Below are 14,439 nucleotides of genomic sequence, written 5' to 3' on the forward strand. Positions count from 1 at the left end.
CAGACTCAAGTCAGACACAGAAAAGAACCAATTCTCCTGACATTGTTCTCGGACTATGAAGATCCAAACAATGAAAGGGTCTACTCCAGTTTTTGGACTAGCTATTAATGCTTGTGTGTTTTCCATCTCATGGATGAGCCTAGGCTAACTGTAAATGTGTATTCCTTTTGGAAATGTGAGTGACCACTTTCTTTTTATTTTTATGAATTTTATTTAAATTAGAAACAATCTTATTTTATATATCAATCCTAGTTCCCTCTCCCTCCTATCCTCCTAAGACCCCCACCGACTCCCCCATCCCGTTCCCCATCCACTCTCCAGGGAGAATGAGGCCTTCCATGAGGGATCATCAAAATCTTTCAAGTCATTTGCGACAGGGCCTAGGCCCTCCCCTGTGTATGTAGGTTAAGAGAGTACCCCTCCATGGGAATTGGGCTCCTGAAGTCCATTTGTACGCTAGGGATATATCCTGGTTCCACTGCCAGAGGCCCCATAGACTGCCCAGTGCTCCTAGCTGACACCCAGTTCAAACTCCCTCAGCTGGGAACATGTTTGGTTGTGACTCCAAGATATGGCTGGTCAGCTCTTCATGTGTGGACCCTCCTGTGAAAACTCTATGGTTATTAATTTTGAGATTACTGTAGGCGGTAGGGAATTATCAAATGCTAATTTTAGCAACCATGAAGCTATCTTAGAGTCCAACGGAAAACTCTGAGTTGAAAAGTTCTGTAGACCACATAAGAGAAGACTCTGGAGACAGCCAACCCTGTAGTGAGAGCTCCTGTCCCACTTGGATTTGTGATGTAGCAGCTCCAATGATACATACAGAGAATCACAGTACAGCCTCTAAGATTCTGGAACGGCTAGAGCCCTTCTTTGCACATAAGTGTTCTCCTTTTGGCAAACAGTTTTTCAGTTTGCTACTGGTCCATAGTGAAAGGAAAATGCCTCGTCAATGGATGACCCAGTGGCCATGTAGCCTGTCTTAGAAGATGTGCTGCTGTCATACAATACCCCACAGAGTTCTGTATAAGAATAAGTTCATTGCCCATCATTTTGGTGGCTGTGAGATCAATTACCAAGGCTTATCCATCCAGTGAGAGCCATCATGATTCATTATTCATGAGAAAAATGGGAAATGTGAGAGAACATGAAAGGACAAAATACAATTAACAGCTTCAAGTGCTCTCATCATTGAAGCAACCCATTCATTAAGGTGGAGCCCTCAAGGCCTCTCATTTTGGCTCACTTCCCAATATGGTGACACTGGGAGACGAATTTGCTAGCATATTCTAGGGATACACTCAGAGTGTATCAGAGGTTGAACTCTATGGATAAACTGTCTTTTCTTTCATTTCTTTAAATGATTTTCTTATTTCCTTTCTTAGGGTCTCTATCAATTTCATGAAGTTTTTTAAATGTCATTCTCTTCTGCTTCATCTGTGTTGGCGTGTTCAGGTCTTGCTGGTGTAGAGTCCCTAGAGTCTGGTGGCATCATATTGGTTTTTCTGTTGCTGAATGTATTCTTATATTGTTGTCTTCCCATGTCTTCTTCCAGTGGGTACAAGTGGGTCTCTTCCTCTCCTGGTGGTTATGGGTCCAAGTTTATCTTCTGCTGGGTGCAAGGAGGATCCGATACTCTGATGGGTCTCACAGTGGATGCAAGCAGGTCTGAGGCCCTCCCTCTCCTGGTGGGTGGGAGCTGAATTAGGAGGGTACTGTCAGCAGACTAGAGATTGCTTGGTGAGCTGGGGGCAAGTTGACCTGCCTGTAGTCCCCAGGCCAGGAGATCCCAGAGTAGGCCAGCGGAAGGAACTTCTGTGATTTGTTTAGTGACCTGGTTTTCTATTTATCAATTTTCTGTTTAGAAGGACCCCCTCAGTGTAGCACTGAATTGTTATCTGCTGTTACTAAGTAAAAGAAGTTTATAAGGTCTTTACCAGAGAAAATATATATTTTGTGGGAGCTTCCTGCAGGCATATGTTACAGTGCTGTGAACTATTATTGAAAAAATCCATATTATACATTAGATAAGGACTCTTTAAATAGAAACACGGAAAGCTCTATTTTCATTGGCAAATTGATAGACACATTGTGGCCTAAGCTTTTTTTTACCCCTTTGTTTCCCTGAGAAACCATGGTTCAGAATTTGATAATTCAGTGTCACAGAGATTTTGTATAAGAGAACTACCTCAAATACCGTAAGCCAAAACATGATGAATTAGAACTATGAATCAAAAGAAAGTATAAAGAGGCATACCAAATCTTCTCAGTGGTATGAGATCCAGAAACTTCTCTTCTAGCTTAAAGAATATGATAGTGGAAACTTCCATAGACCCCTGAGTCTCTGAACATCACCACAGATGTTACCTCGGATGTTCTGTGAAATTTGTCTCCTACTTCTTATTTTTGTGTGTATCTACTGAGATATATTCACCACTCATATATGTATTGATTCCCACTGCCAATCTTCATTGCACAGTCCATGAAGTAGACATGGATCCTTGATTACTAGCTGAGACTACTGGAAAGCCACTAAAGGATAAAAATATTTTTTTCTGATACCATTACTCTCTGTTCAGCTCCTAGAATATGTGGCTTCTGCAGTGTCTCCTTTCTGCATACTATGGTTTCCTCCAGACCTGTCTTACCAGTGTCCTTTTGAATAGTTCATATCCCTGGTGACTACCTCCCAGAGCCTCCATGTGTTCTCTGGCAGCTGATTTTTAGGGAAGGTCATTTGCACACCAGAATATTGTACCAATACAGTACCTCCATGCTTCTGAAACACAGCTAGCCATGGAAGCATGCCCCTCACTCTATCTAAGATCACAGACCTAGGAATGGCAGCCGTTATTTACATATGTCCTTCCCATGTTCCTTGACATGTTCATTATTTCTCAGTCAAGGATCGGTTGCTTTTGTCCTTTGAATTAGTCTAAAGTTTTCTTTTTTAATTAAGCTGAATTTGTTTTTATTAAGCTGTGTTTGTTCATATTGCAGTGTGATTTCTTCCTCCTGCTTGAACATAACTGTTATGGTATTAATATCAGCAATGGTGTGATAGGCCCCCAGATCTTAGCACAACTGATGCCACCTTGGAGTCACCATTCTGATCTAAGACCCGAGCTCAGACACCTCCAACACCTGTGAAAATGAGAAAAAAGACCTAATATATCATAGTCCACAGTTGTAGGAAAGTCTCTGAATGTACTAATCTTGCTTTCTTGGCTTCTGTAGCTCCACTTGTAACTAATGATTCTTGCTAATTGAAGTGTGTCAAACCGGAATGTGTTTTTTGTGCCTAAAAAGCCAAGAATGAGGCTGCATGATTTGGGTGAGTTCCTCATGCAGCTACTTGTGAGTGAGAGTAAAGATTTTCTATTTGGCTTTCAGCAAATCCATGTGTTCTCTGGAGGAGTTACCCAGAGGACTGTATGACTTGGGTTTGGGGGATATGACTGAGCATGTATTCACAAAAGACTCAACAATCGCTCTGTTTGAGTTGGATCAGAACAGCATAATCTTTACAGGCCAAATGAATTCTGCAGCTGGTGGTTGTGGTAGGTGTTGAAGGGCTCTGGCAGGCCCAAGCCTGACGAACACAGGCCTGAGCTTAGCAAACTGGTGCTGACAAGTTTGCCCTTTACCCCCACCCCCCTTGCAAAACTGTTAAATTGCATTCTTAAAGCTAACCGCCAAGGTCTATTCCCATATTTGGCCACTGACTCATTCCTGAGACTGATCACCAAGGTCCAACTATCAAAACATCAAGGTTCAGCCATCAAAATTCATTATTTTCACTAAACTGGTGTTATCTTGCTTGTACAAATAAAGCCTGTTTGAAGGTCAGGTAATGGAGCTACTAGCTAACCATAGAGGTCTGAAGGTCTGTACAGACAGACAGAAATGAGATGGCTGGGCAGAAACAGGATATAAGCAGGGAGAAACAGGAAATTGCTCTTTTGTCTGCTGAGACTTGAAGGAGATAAGGTGTGGCAGTGACTTGTTCCTTCTCTCTGACCTCTCAGCATTTTCCTCTATATCTGTCTCTGGGTTTTTATTACTTAGACAAATTAAGAATTCCATAAATGGAGTTCTAACCTTATTAAAACACCCAATCAGAACTTACCAGCACATCCTCCTTGTTTTCCTCTTAAAATTAACACTTGCAAAACTTCGGATGCTGTTTCGGCCCGATACAGATGCAACCACCTTGTCTGTTTGCCTTGTTTGATAGATCTCTTTGCATTTGGTTTGTGTGTGGAAACTGGTGTTTGGGTGTGGTCCGTGTCTAATCTGGGGTCCAGAGGGGAGCACCCCACAATATGTAGGTCCCTTCAGGTATGAAGATACCTGATTTCTTGGTTTATTCAAACTCTTGAGCAAAAGAAATATTCAGTCATTTGCCTTTCTGCTCAAGTGACAACTGATCCCGTAACAATCCTAAAAGAATTATTAAGTCTTGCAGCTATAGGAAGGACACTGGAGGAGCTTAAATGCAGAAGTTAATGATGCATCTTGGTGCAATTATGACAGTGAGAATTAACTATATTTATGTAGATCTTCTGAATTCAACAAGGTTCATGAAATGCCAGTGTGGTAGACCCAAAGGTGCACAGTTAACCACAGGCAGGAGAACTGTTCTTTCCATGAGAACATTTCAGTGCCTATAAGGCTGATCATTGCTTATCTACCATGGTATCACAGGAATGAAATGGATGAGTGGCTTACTATAGAATTGCTTCATCCATATAACAGGGAAAGCATCTCAGCCAGATGCTTAATTTGAGTCACTGAGGACAGAAGCCATGCTTTCTCACCCAATTCCAAAGCCCAATTTTGTTCACAACTCTGAAGCCTCTAGATTAAAGTAGAAGCTGTGTCCACTGGAGGAATGGCCTTGAATTTTGCTCTAAGTATATAATTATAACATAGTATATTATGTATGTAACTTTTATTACTTTTTTAGTTAATGGGGTGTGTGGCTGTCAGAGGACAACCTACAGGAGTTCATTCTCTCCTGCTATATAGGTCCTAGGGATGAAATTCAGGTAATCATATTTGATAGTAAGAGCCTTTACCTACCTTACAGTCTCTTAAGACCACCTTAAAATCTTTGACAGAGTGCCGGGTGTTGGTGGCACACACCTTTAATCCCAACACTCGGGAGGCAGAGGCAGGCAGATCGCTGTCAGTTCGAGGCCAGCCTGGTCTACAGAGGGAGTTCCAGGACAGCCTCCAAAACAATACAGAGAAACCCTGTCTCAAAAAGTCAAAAAAAATCTTTGACAGAGGAGATTGGAGGCCATTTTCCAGATCAGATATGCCCAGAAGAAAAGGAAATATTCACCCACACCCAACGTTGTTAACATTAGCCTTGTAAACTTAAAGTTTTGTCCACAGCTGACATCTATCCTCAAATGACCCCACTGGAACACTCATAAATGATTCTTACATCTCTGTGCCACAATGATATACAGCACAGGTATACCGGGGAACAGGTAGAAACCACTCACTTGCTCTCTGATCATAGAGCAGGGGTCATTGTGGTGGGAGGGGCCATAGGAGGAAGTCCTTGTGCCTTTTTCCTGTCAGTTCAGTAAAGAATAAATACTGTACCCCCATAGACTGCAACAAGACCTAGGTTTCTGTATAAGACTCAAAAGAGTTTCTCATTCTGCTTTCATTGCCCTGTCTAAAACAGTTGGGAAGCCAAGAAGATATTGGGAAATGACTGTCAGTGACCCTGAAATTAATCATTCAGTAACTTCTCCAGCTGTGGTGGGTGTCTTTAAGGGAACAAGTAAACACAGCATTAGGTCACTGGCAAGCGAACACTGACCTGTCCTTTTGTCCGTCTCAATTAGTAAGGACAGGAACATCTGCCTTTGTGTGGGCGGGTCAGTGACACATTCTTGCAGTATTATCTCAGGTCTATGTCTGTTCTTCTTTGTACCCTACAATAACAGGTTGATACTATGATCACAAAGTCCACTGAACCTCACAGTTGTTCCTCTTTTGATGATCTTGAGCTGATTGGATCATATGGCCTAGAAGGCTGTAAATACCACTTTAGATGCTGAAGTAATTAGTGACTAAAAAGAAGACAGTGAGCAAAAAGCATTCATACATATGAGAAACATACACACAATTTCTGTATCCAAAACTATATGTTGGAGCGTATGACCATAGCTAACTTGAAAGCATGCAATTGAATATTAGATGTACCATGGAAAGCGTCTTGTTGCTCTGCTGCAAATCTGGCCAAGTGGTACCAAGAGAAGCTAATGATGCCCAAGGATCATTGTGTACTTCAGAAGCCAAACACTGAAGGAACCATTTATAGCAGGACCTTTGTATATGTCCCCTGACCAAATAGGTCATTGTGCACCTGAAGCAGCAGGATGCAGAGGAGCTGGGGGGCAGGGTCTCAAGTGACAGTGAGTACTACAGGTAAATGACCAGGGACACTGGGAGGACAGCTTGCTTATTGAAATACAGGGACTAGCATACATAGCTTGAGGAGAGGAAAGAGGTCAAGGGGGGGGGATGCTGCAGCAGGGGCAGAGGCTCTCCAAACATATTAGCAGGCTGCCAATCACATGATTTCTGAGAAGCTAGTGGGGGCCAGAAGCTTGATTGACTTTATCATGATGTAGCCTTTGTCTCTATGGAGTTGAGTAGTCCTAAGCCTGATTTGGATAGGGTGTGGCCCCACTCCTGCTGTGCTGTCTGAGAGATGTCCAGCATATGGGTAATGCTCTACTGTCTCCAATCTGGCTTGGGAACCCACACCTTTGAGTTGGAGAAACTGCATGCTGTGAAGCCAGTGCTAGCAAGTTATCAACTTAAGGTGTCTGGCATGAGGAATACACACACCAGAGTCAGGAAGAGAACCCCATCTCCAATATTCTCCTTGTCCCTTCCATCAAGAAACTGTGTTCTAGGTGACACAGGAGAACCATGTCAAGGGCTTGTCAACCACCTTGAAATGGCTAAAATATTAAGTCTTCTTGAAAACTACTGAGTTACACCATCCCATATTTGTAACTATCCTTGGAATAGAGAAGTCATGGTGGCCATTTCTAGGATTTTCTTATAACTCAGTAGTCAGAATGAAGTATAGACTGGTACCAGTCTTCTTGACTTTCAGGTCCCAGTGGGAGGACACAGAGATACTAAAGAGGATGAAGTCTGTAGAATGTTTGCAACACAGATGATAAAACCAGACCTCAGGGAACTGCCATCTTTTGCAAGAAAATACACCTGCATAACCTTTCCCCTGGTATGTGTCATACTGGGTGGTAACTATACTCTAAGAAGCACCATCTATAGCTTCAAGTGATGGTTCTCATCCTTGCAAAGAGCCTGGCTCAAAAGTCATCAGTACTTCTGTTCCAAAGAAGACACAAACAGGAAAAACCCTGGGAGAAGGGGCTGTCTTAATGCTCCACCATCTAGCTGCACTATCATGGCTTCTGTCAAACTTTCCTCAACAACTGTGATTTAACTCATTCCAGAGGCTGGGGAAATCTTCAGCTGATTATCTTTAGCATTTACTTACTAATCATGTCTACAAAGATACAAGTGTCCAGGTTGGGGTAACCCATGACAGACCTGGCCAGTTGCCCAAATATGGTAAAAATAGAAGGGTTTAGAATGAGAATGTAGGCAGATTTTTCCCTGTTTATCACCTTTAATTAACATGTATCTCAATTTTAATATATTGTGATTTGGTGGCATTTACTTTCCCCACTACCCCAACTCCCTATGCTGCCTTCTCTCTCCACCCCTTATATTCCTCTTTTCTCTTCTGTATAGTGCTACTACCAATCTAGGTTACCTCTTCTTGAGAGAAAACAGACAATACCTATCGTTGTCTGGCTTTTTCAATATACATGATGTTGTCATTTTCCATACAGTTTCCTTTATGGTTGTGTAGGTATCCATTGTATACAGACATATCACTTTTTTGTATTCATCTGTTGACAGGCTTCTATGCTGATTCCATAGTTTAGCTACCATGAAGACTGCCTCAATTAACATGCCTAGTTATATATCTTTCGTTATATGCTAAATTACTTTCTCTTGGGTGTAGTCCTAGGATTGATTCAGATGGACTACACAGCAGTTTTGACTTTTTGGATGACTCACCATACTGTTTTCCTTAGTGGGTGTGCTAACTTACTGTGCCATTTGGATTTAATGGTATATTTGACTGAACTGAGAGATGACAAGGACTAGTGGAACATGTTTGACATATTGATGGAGGTTTTCTAAGAGGTGAGCATCCCTGACCCTGATTTTCCAGCAGTCTAAACACACATAGCCCATAGCTTCTTAAAATCCCCTGCAAAGAATGTGTCTTGGAAGGATGCACAAAGTCTCATAAAATTGAATAGGTGTCTGGACAAAGCTTTTAAGATTGACCCAAATGAGGGATCAGTAACTGATGGTCTGAGGTTTTGGTTAATGTTCTAAAGGGCCTAGAGTCACTTTATAAGCTTTTAAAGATTCATAATTGTGAGGTAATACAAATTCTGAATAGTCCAAATATTGATGTTTTCATAAACTTCACAAATAGAGGATGTGGTTGTCATCATTGATAGGCTTGGTCAAGATATTCTGGGAGATAAGACCCTTGTAAAGTTACCCTACCTTTATACAGAAACCAGTTGAACTGCTGTATGTGGGAAATGGTAGTCCAAATTGTCTCTCAAGTGTAGCAACATTGAGAGTGTCTGGATAGGCACCTTCATACCTCACAGAATCTGTTAAAACTCATGCTGTCCCATGGAGGCATCAAGAGAAAACAATGGACAGGGAGCATGAAGTTGTAGGTGACTGCTCTAATTCAGAGGGTCTCTTATCATCTCTGATAGTAAAGTTAGGAAACACCATGAAATCAAATGATCAGCGTGGTCATGTTCTGGAAGGAGCCATGGATTGAGATGACATATTTAATAGTGTAAGGTTTTCTGCTTCAGTCAGGGTTTAAGAAATTCTGGCTATGAGGTCTTTTTTTTTCATACAAACCAGAGGGTGGAGAAGACTGATATAAAGAGCAATCAGACCAATAAACTTTCAGGGGAATGAAAGAATTGCCTTTTATCTTGAAAGATGATTTCCCAAGTACAGACAGGTTAAACAAACAGGCCAGTCAAAAGAATGGGGGAGCAGGAAGGTTTAGTCAGGGGAAGAATAGGGAAGAGCAGGATGAGAGATACCATAATAGAGGAGAGATCTGACACTAGTGAGATTTCCAGAGATCTACAAGGATGACACCAACTGGCAAACTAAGCAATAGTGGAGAGACTACCTTACATGCCCCTCCCTCATAATGAGTTCTACTGCTTACGTTTTTGCCATCCTAGAACCTTCAACCAATGATGGAAGCAGAGGCAGACAACCACAGCTAAACACTGAACTGAACTCCTGGAAATCAGTGACAGAGAGGGAGGACTGATGAGCAAAGGGGTCAAGATTGGGTTTGTTTAACCCACAGAGACAGCTGACCTGAACAAGGGGGGCTCTTGGATCACAGACTGATGGCTGGGAGGCCAGCATGGGACTTATCCAGACCCCCTGAATGTGGATGTCAGTAAAGAGACCTAGGCAATATATGGGACCTTGGGTAGTAGATCAGTATTTATCCCTGGCATCCAAATGAACTTTGAGTGCCCATCCCACAATGAGGGATAATCTCTCACCCTGGACTCTTGGGGGAGGGCCTAGGCCCTGCCCTGAATGAAATGACAGACTCTGTATATCCCCCATGGAGGGCCTCACCCTCCCTGGGGAATGGAGTGGGGATTGGGTAAGGGTCTGGGGGGGCTGGTGGGAGGCTGTGGGGTAGGGGAAGGAGAGGGAACTGGGACTGACATGGGAAGCAACCTTGTTTCTAATTTAAATTTTTAAAAAAATCTTTAAAAAGAACAAAACAATAGAAAGCCTACTTATTGTTTCATCCTTCTTATGGTAAGTAGAGAAGTCCCATTAATTATATTGCACCTATACAAGGCATGGTACACCTATTCTAGTAATACATAGAGGAACATAATTAGATAGAAGATTAAATTATAAAAATAAGTAGACAAACAAGGAAAGTGAGATAAAAGAATTATTTCTTTTTGGCTCCTTCCATCCCTTCATTCCTTCCTTTCTTCCTTTATTTCTTCCTTTGTTTCCTTTGACACATAGTCTCTCTATGTAGCCGTGGCTGTCCTGGAACTTGCTATGTAGACCAGGATGTCTTTGAACTCAGAGATCCACCTGACTCTATCTAACTCAAGAGTGCTGGGATTAAATGTGTGCACTACTATGTCCATTTCAAGCTTTCTAATTAGTTTGGCATTGCTTTACCCTATAAATGAATACAGAAATTTCTCCCTTGACCTCTACTGAATTCTTCCAAGTTGTCTGAAGGGGAACACTCCTCCACTGCTGGTGGGAGTGCAAGCTTGTACAGCCACTTTGGAAATCAATATGGCAGATTCTCAGAAAATTGAAAATCAACCTACCGCAGGATCCATCAATACCACTCTGGGCATTCACACCACAGGGACATTTGCTCAACTATGTTCACATCAGCATTATTCTTAATAGTAAGACCTGGAAACAACCTAGATGTCTCTCAACTGAAGAATGGATAAAGAAAATGGGGTACATTTACACAATTGAGTATTACTCAGTGGTAAAAACAATGTCATCATGAAATTTGGAGGCAAAGGGATGGAACTAGAAGAAAATCCTGAGTGAGCTAACGCAGACTCTAAAAGACAAACACAGTATTTACTCACTCATAAGTGGATATTACATGTAAAGCAAAGGATAACAAGGCTATAATCCATAACCCCAAAGAAGCTAAGTAAAAGAGAGGACCCTAAAAGGGACATGCAAGGAAAATCCCAGGAAGGGGAAATATTTAAGATTTCCTGGGTAAACTGGGAGGGGGTAGAAGGGAGGGGATGGAGATAGGAACATGAGGGATCAAGATGGCCAAGTTGGGGAGGGATTGAGAGGGAGAGCAATGAAAATGATATCATGATAAAGGGAGCCATGGGGTTAGGGAGAAACGTGGTGCTAGAGAAACTCCTAGGAATCCACAAGGATGACCCCAACTAAGACTCCTAGCAATAGTGGAGAGGATGTCTGAACTGGCCTTCCCCTATAGTCAGATTAGTGACCACCCTAACTTCCATCATAGAATCAACTTACAGTAACTAATAAAAAAGATGCAGTGATCCAAGCCAATCACTGTGCTTAGATCCCGGGGTGCAGTTGAACAGAGGAAGGGAGGAAGAGGTTATGCTTTTGTTTCCACAGAAAATGAAAGACTATAGATTCATTCATGGTTAAAGATCAGCATTGATTAGGGGAATCTCACTGAAAATCCTGGCTACAAATATAAAGAAATAAACCTAGAAAAGCTACAAGACAGGTAATATATATTTTACCTGCTCAAACATAAAGTGAAATGGTTGCTTGAGCAATTTCTTAAGTGCCTTTCAGCCATTTTAGATTCCTCTATTGAGAATTCTATTTAGTTCTGTACCCTATTATTTAATTGGATTATTTTGGTGTTTTGGTGACTTGTGAGTTCTTTTATATTTTGGAAATCAGTCCTCTGTCAGATGTGAGCTTGATGAATATCTTTTCCCATTTTGTGGACTGCCATTTTGTCTTGTTGACTGTGTCCTTTGCCTTACAGAAGCTTCTCAGTAATACTGAATGCTTGAAGCACTGACCCTTGGATATCGGTTTCTCATGTAAGTGATTTTCTCTTCAATAAAATTAACTTACTTTGAGTCAGACCTGATGGCACATGCCTTTAATCTCAGCACTCAGGAGTCAGAGGCAGGCAGATCTCTGTGAGTTCGAGACCAGCCTGGTCAACAAGAGCTAGTTCCAGAGCAGCCTCCAAATATACAGAGAAACCCTGTCTCTATAAACCAAAAAAAAATTTAACTTACTTCATCCCAGTTCCATGTATCATGATTTGTACTGCTGCATTTGCATTCTGGTGTCAGGAGTGAGATACAAACCCATGCCTCCAAAGATAATGGGCATCCCAGGCTGAGAGCCCATAGGCTGAATTCCTTTATTGATGGCTCTCAGGTCTGTAAGTATTCTCCATTTACCAGATTTCTTTTTAATGACAAATATAGGAGAATTCCAAGGCTTGTAGATTTTTCAATATGTCCAGCATTTAGCTGTTCCTGAACCAGCTTTTCTAAAGTCTCTAGCTTCTCAGAGGTCATAGGTCATTGCCCTACCCAGACAGGTTCATCTGTTAGCCATTTTAAGAGTATGGCTTTTGGTTCCTCTGTAGGTCTGTCAATTGTATTCTGTTTATGCACAGCTTGGGTGGTTGTTATCTATTTTCTGTAGTGCCTTCCAAGATTTTTTCTACTACAAAGGGTTTGTTTATGATTTATATTTGATACTGGAGGAGTGTTAATCTGGGTATTCCATTGCTGCAATAGATCATGACCCCACAGATTTATTGCTATGTCAGTGACATATGGCCTCAGTATTCTTCTTTGTCCTTCTGGCCCTATATATTCAACCCAATTGTGTTCTATTTTACCTGAGATAGTATTCCAGTTCCTAAGAATTGGACATTTACCTCTTGTAGGGGCCATCTTGGAGGGCAAGTTTTGAGTTATAATGGTCACATCATTACCTGTGTCAAGTATCACCACAATCACCTTGTTACATTTGTACTCTTAATTTAGGCCTTTGATCATTTATAGAAGGTTGGCAAAATATACTTTTTGTGTATCCTCAAGTTGTGTTTGATTCATTCTATGTAGCTAATCTATCTTCTAGAGTGGTATCATTTATTACATTAGGTACTGGATATTCTAATCATCCTGGGGAAGATTGTCCTCTACAGTGACTAGGAATGACTAGATCACTTTTGACATGGGGGTTTTTGAGACGCCCTCTAAGGAGTTTCCCAATTGGAAATGGTTTCCTTGCTTGTCTGTGGTCAATCTACATTCATTTGTCCAGTGTTGATCTTCACCACATCTTCTACATAATCGAGAAGGTCGAGGCCTTGTGTTCCAGTCATTCCTAGCTGGAGCATTATTTCTAGGAATACTTTGGCTACAATTTCTTCTTAAATGTCCTATTCTACCACAGTTAAAACATACCGCATTTTGATGTCTTTTCAAACATTTGGAGATCACTTCTCCCACCCAAGCTTCTATGTCACCACAGTTAAGGCATCTGGTATCTTGGTGTATTTTCAAACCTTTGGAGATCGCTTCTCCTACCCAATCTCCAGTGTCATAATCATTATACTCAATGCTGGCTGTATACAGGACCTATTCATCCAATGGTGCTGATCTGATCTTTAACAGGCAAATCACCTTTTTGCTTTGTGGATTTGCATTCTCATAAGCTAGGGATTCTATGAGTATTCATCTAGAATCTGAATCTGTTACCTGTAATTCTACTGCTCTGGACAATCTTTGTAAGAATTCACTGTATTGAGGGAAGCAGCTGTTCCTCCGGCAGCATCAGGTAAACAGGCCTGCTTCCAGGCCTGTGCTCCAGTGCCTGCAGATCGCCTGGGAACTGCACAGAGCTCCCAATCCCGGCGGGAGCCAAGCACCCCAGACTCCAGATCTTCTCTCCCGCCAACGAGACCAGGAAAGGAGAGGAAGCTGGGAGTTCAGGGAAGCAGCTGTTCCCCTGGCAGCATCAGGTAAACAGGCCGGCGTCCCGGCCTGTGCTCCAGTGCCCGCAGATCACCTGGGACCCGCACAGAGCTCCCAATCCCGGCGGGAGCCAAGCACCCCAGACTCCAGATCTTCACTCCCACCAACGAGAGTAGGAAACCAGAGGACCCAGGGAGACCAGGGGAGTAGCTGTTCTGGATCAAGTAAAACAGGACCCAACACAGGGTCCAGGGGACCAGGTAAGAGGATAAGCGCCCCAGATTCCTATTCTTCTTCTCCACCCACGGGACCAGCATTCGGACAAGGAATAGAAGAACCACCAGATTATTGGACTTGCTAGCACCCACCAAAAGGGAACTCTGGTCCCCAGACCAGTAAGGGGCTCTTTCTGCACCCACTAGAAGAAGAGATGGGAAAGAGACAATACAAAAACACAGTCAGCAACAGAAAAACAAATATGACACCGCCAGATTCTAGAGACTCCACACCAGCAAGACCCCAACATTCCAATGCGAACGAAGCAGAAGAGAACGACCTTAAAAGCACTTTCATGAAAATGATAGAGGCCCTAAAAGAGGATATTGGAAAATCCCTCAAAGAAATGGAAGAAAAAACAAACCAAAAAATGCAAGAATTGGAAGAAAAAACAAACCAAAAAAGGCAGGAAATGGAAGAAGAAATGAAGCAAAAAATGCAAGAAATGGAAGAAAAACAAAGCAAAAAATGCAAGAATTGGAAGAAGAAA

This window comes from Mesocricetus auratus, unplaced genomic scaffold (assembly GCF_017639785.1).
Source record: "Mesocricetus auratus isolate SY011 unplaced genomic scaffold, BCM_Maur_2.0 Super-Scaffold_100042, whole genome shotgun sequence".
In the NCBI taxonomy this organism is placed as follows: domain Eukaryota; kingdom Metazoa; phylum Chordata; class Mammalia; order Rodentia; family Cricetidae; genus Mesocricetus; species Mesocricetus auratus.